We start from the raw sequence: 5,772 nt of genomic DNA, 5'->3' as shown, positions 1-5,772 counted from the left end.
GGCTTCAGTTAGCAGCAGTAGTGAAGGAATCGCTCCATCGGGCTCAGTTAACAGCCATCGATCGATCGCTCGGGTTCAGTAACGCGTAGCCTGCAGTGCAATCGCTCGGGTTCAGTTAGAGCCCAATGCCTCGCTCGGGTTCAGTTAGAGCCAACGCCTCACACGTGTACGAGAGAAATGCGCATCGCTCGGCCCCCGACCTCCCACCGTAACCGGCAACTCCCCGAAATTTTCCTCCCCCTTGCTTCTACCATGGTTTTTCCGTCATGGACGGCCCAAAGAATGTCATGCAGCTGCGTCTCTGGCCCGCCTAGGATGAAAAACCCATTTTCTGTCATGATTTTTTGTCATAGAAGTAGGAGCCCACCACATCTATGATGATACCAGGTTTTGTCACAATTATCGTCATAGAAGTGTCATATGTATGACAGAAATTTTTTTCGTTCGGCCCAAAATGTCACTGATGTGTCTTTTTTTGTAATGAATATGATATAAACCCCATCTTTTTATCCTCGATGGCAACAATGCAATACGTGCCTTGCTGCCCCTGCTGTAACTGGGAAAGGACACCGCAAGATTGAACCCAAAGCTAAGCATTTCTCCCATTGCAAGAAAGATCAATCTAGTAGGCCAAACCAAACTGATAATTTGAAGAGACTTGCAAAGATAACAAATCATACATAAAAGAATTGAGAGGAGATTCAAATATTGTTCATATATAATCTTGATCATAAACCCATAATTCATCGGATCTCAACAAACACACCGCAAAAAGTATTACATCGAATAGATCTCCAAGAAGATCGAGGAGAACTTTGTATTGAAATCAAAAGAGAGAGAAGAAGCCATCTAGCTAATAACTATGGACCTGAAGGTCTGAGGTAAACTACTCACACTTCATCGGAGAGGCTATGGTGTTGATGTAGAAGCCCTCCGTGATCGATCCCCCCTCCGGCGGAGCGCCGGAAAAGGCCCCAAGATGGGATCTCACGGGTACAGAAGGTTGTGACGGTGGAAATAGGGTTTTGTCGTGCTCTCGGATGTTTTCAGGGTATATGAGTATATATAGGCGAAATAAGTCGGTCAGGGGAGCCACGAGGGGCCCACAAGGGTGGGAGCGCGCCTACCCCCCTGGCGAGCCCTCCTGCCTCGTGGCCGCCTCGTTGCTTCTTTGACATCCACTCCAACTCTCTCAGATTGTGTTTGTTCCAAAAATGACTCTCCGGAAGGTTTCATTCTGTTTGGACTCTGTTTGATATTCCTTTTCTGTGAAACACTAAAATAGGCAGAAAACAACAATTTGGACTAGGCCTCCGGTTAATAGGTTAGTCCCAAAAATAGTATAAAAGTTTATAATAAAGCCCATTAAACATCCAAAACAGATAATATAATAGCATGGAACAATAAAATAAATATAGATACGTTGGAGACGTATCAGCATCCACCAATGGAATAAGCCTAAGAACGAAGACCCTCAAGTTTCTTATGTCAAAGATAGACAGAAAGATGATCTTTGGACCGCGTTAAAGGAAAATTTCACCCTACCGCCAGACGAGGATCCAGATAAGCCAGTTATAGAGCCATTGGTCAAGGCTCATGCTCTCAAGAAGATGGCAGATCTATTCAGGAGGTGGAAGAATGAGTTGAAATCAACGTATGTCGACAAAGAGAAGACTCCAGAATTCACCGGCCTATTTGAGAAGATAAGAGATCGCTGGCCGCCATTTGTGGCCCACAAGACATCGGAGAAGAGTAAGAAGATGTTAGCAACAAACAAGAAAAATGTTGCAAAGAAGGAGCATCGCCATCGCATGGGGTCGGGTGGCTACCTCAAAGCCCGGTTGTTTTGGGACAAGGCTGAGAATGACCTGATTGCTAAAGGGGTAGAACCAGAGAGATTGAACTGGCCAAACCGTTCAAGGACTTGGTTCTTCGGGGTTGGGGGAACCTTGGACCCTAAAACAGGGAAGTGCGTTTGGACGGACGAGCAACTTGAAATACCCGTCAAGAAGCTTCAGAAGTATATCGCCGCAGCGCAGCAAGGGACGTTCGTTCCCGACAGAGAGAACAACGAGCTCATAGAGGCCCTCAGGAATCCTGATGTCACGCCCAATATGCGACCCTATCCTAAAGAAACTCGAATGTCCCACTAAGGATAGAAGCGCATATTGGAGACGCTTTTGCAAGGTGGATATCACATACCATTACATAATAGTTGGGGATACATACAAAAGGCATACAATGCCACAAGGGTACAACAATACATCATACATAAGATCAACATCCGACTACGGATGAAACACAAACAGAAGCTCAAACGACATCCACCCTGCTAGCCCAGGCTGCCAACCTGGAACCTATCCCCTGATCAAAGAAGAAGCAAAAGAAGAACTCCAAAACAAGTAACATTGCTCTCGTGTCAAGATCATCGCATAACCTGTACCTGCAACTGTTGTTGTAGTAATCTGTGAGCCACGAGGACTCAGCAATCCCATTACCATGGGTATCAAGACTAGCAAAACTTAATGTGTAAAGGAATGGATAAGTGGTGAGGTTGTAGCAGCGTCTAAGAAAAATATGGTGGCTAACTTACGCAAAAAAGAGCGAGAAGAGAAGCAACGGAACGGTCGAGAAGCTAGAGGTGATCAAGAAGTGATCCTGAAACTACTTACGTCAAACATGACCCAAAACCGTGTTCACTTCCCGGACTCCGCCGAAAAGAGACCATCACGGCTACACACGCGGTAGATGCATTTTAATTAAGTCAAGTGTCAAGTTCTCTACAACCAGATATTAACAAATTCCCATCTGCCACATAACCGCGGGCACGGCTCTCGAAAGTTTATACCCTGCAGGGGTGTCCCAACTTAGCCCATCACAAGCTCTCACGGTCAACGAAATATTCCTTCTCCCAGCAAGACCCGATCAGTCTCAGAATCCCGGTTTACAAGACATTTTGACAATGGTAAAACAAGACCAGCAAAGCCGCCCGATGTGCTGACAAATCCCGATAGGAGTCGCACGTACCTCGTTCTCAGGGCACACCGGATGAACACTATGTACAGCTAAAACCAAACCTCAAGTTTCCCCGAGGTGGCGCTGCACGTGGCTCTAGTTCGGACCAACACTCAGATGAGCACTGGTCGGGTTGGGGGGTAAATAAAGATGACCCTCGGGCTCTGGAAACCCAAGGGAAAAAGGCTTATGTAGGCAAATGTTAAAACCAAGGTTGGGCCTTGCTGGAGGAGTTTTATTCAAAGCGAACTGTCAAGGGGGTCCCATAAATCACCCAACCACGTAAGGAACGCAAAATCAAGGAACATAACACCGGTATGACGGAAACTAGGGCGGCAAGAGTGGAACAAAACACCAGGCATAAGGCCGAGCCTTCCACCCTTTACCAAGTATATAGGTGCATTAATTAAATAAGAGATATTGTGATAACCCAACATAATCCTGTCCACCATGGAGCAATTTTCAACTTCACCCGCAACTAACAACGCTATAAGAGGGGCTGAGCAAAGCGGTAACATAGCCAAGCAACAGTTTGCTAGGAAGGGTGAAAATGTTAGAGGCTGACATGGAAATTTGGGAGGCTTGACGAACAGGTGATAAGTAGCGCAGCAAAGCGATAGAACGAAGCAACTAGCATAGCAATGATAGTAGTGAGATCCAGGGTGACGGTCATCTTGCCTGAAATCCCGCAAGGAAGAAGAACGAGTCCATGAAGAAGATGAAGCCACGAAGACGAACCAAGAGTAGATGAACGAATCCTCACTATCGCAACGAAACAGGAACTAACGAGAAGGAGCACAACCGGAAAGAAGCAAACAACAAGGTAAACACACAACACATAGACATGGCATGATGCTCAACCAAGTATGATGCATGACAAAGGCTATATGATGCTACTCATGGTAAGAGATGATGCATACAAGAGCAACACATCAAAGCAAGTTTAAATGAGGCCAGAAACAACATATAACAATTCTGGTAAGTCCTCGTATGCTAATTTCAAAATTGGTCCAGATCTGATTAGAACACAATGTTGAAGTTGTTAAACAGGAAGTTAAGATGCACCAAGATGATCTACACAAAATTCTAGTCAAATTACATATAAAGTTCATTTAGTTTAAAGCACACTCAAAACGGAGCAACGGTTCAACACATACACATGAAACAAGTTTAAAGGACAAGTTGTCTAAAACAGCAACTAGACATCTAGCAAGCATCAAAACAACATGCTACAGCACCTCAACATGAAAACAAATGGCATGGAAGTGATGTACAGGTAAAGCACTACAAAACATGAACACTAATCTATCTCCAGAAAGCACTAGAACATGCTCAAAAGGATATGGCAAGATTGCAAATAATAACAGCTTCACAGACTTAGCAGAAATCACTGTGCATGGCAGAAATAACATCAGGTTGCAATGTTTAGAGCTATCAAACAACATGCTCCAGGAAATTATCATGGCAAACAAAGGCATGGCATGGTAATACTAAAGACAAAGAACAAAACTCCCTTACTGAACTTATTCCAAAGATCAACAGAAAACATGGTAGCAACCATGCAAACATGGAAAGTGATATGACAGATTCAGAATAACAGTACATAGCAGGAACAATGATAAGTAGGCATGTTGGTGAGCTTGTACCACTCTCCACAGAGCATTTCATGGCATGTGAAGTAAACCAACAGTAATAACACACATTTATGGAGCTAAAAATGTCAATAACATAGTCATAGTGTGCATGGATCACTAGCAAGACACATGGCAAAACTGAACTTAATGTTAACAAGCTGACAGCAACATTATTTAGCAACTTTGGAGCAACATTACAACAAGCTAAGGCAGGCTATAAATTAAACCAAGGGAATGAATGGATAGAGCATGACATCTATAACAAAACATTCTTAGTGAACATCTCCAGATTATGCATAGAATGACTTGTCGCAGCAGGCTTACATATCATCATGATATAGCAGATTCAGCCTATCAAAACAGTAACAGCAAGTAGCCCACTTCACAAGCTTGATGCACTCACCACAAGGCACAAAAAAATACATGGATTGCACCACTGTGAAGATGGCATGATGTAGCTCGAAACTCATGTAGACATCAAGCTCATGGGATGCACACACAAAATGCAACGAAAATGACAAAACAGCAAGTTATAACAGTCTCAGCAGGTTAACATCATATAACACTCTTGCAACAATGATAATGGCATCAATATGGACTCAAACAAGCATGACATGGTGGAATGAAATGAAGAGCATCTCACAATGAACATTTTGACATATTACACGCACAAAACGGAGCAGCACACTAGAAGTTATGGCATGACGAACTGTGCATCAGAATGTAGGAAATCGGGGACTTGGCAGAAAATCACCTCCGCGAAAAGACAACGCGGGACGATGACGAGCGGGACGGAGGGATCCAGGGAGGCTCGGGGCACGTTTGGATTGGGGACCAGTGGATCTGGTCCCGATCCAGATCTGAGCTCCGGCGAAGCTCCAACAACTCCGGCGAGGAGCGGAACGACGGGGAGGCGCGGGGAAGGCCGGGAGGACATCGGCGAGGTCGGGGACGGCCGGATCTGGTGGCGGGCTACCGGAGCTGGCCGGTCCCCGCCGCAGGGCGGTGCGGAGGCAAGGCCGGCAGCAAATGGCGGCGCTATGGCAGGGCAGCGGGGCAGCCGCTTGGGGCGAGGTCGGGCGCGGTCGCGCGGGCTCGAGCGCAGGGAGGCACGCGGGAAGGC

Source organism: Triticum dicoccoides, chromosome 1B, assembly GCF_002162155.2.
Source record: "Triticum dicoccoides isolate Atlit2015 ecotype Zavitan chromosome 1B, WEW_v2.0, whole genome shotgun sequence".
NCBI lineage: Eukaryota > Viridiplantae > Streptophyta > Magnoliopsida > Poales > Poaceae > Triticum > Triticum dicoccoides.
Note: the sequence above shows the minus strand (reverse complement) of the source record.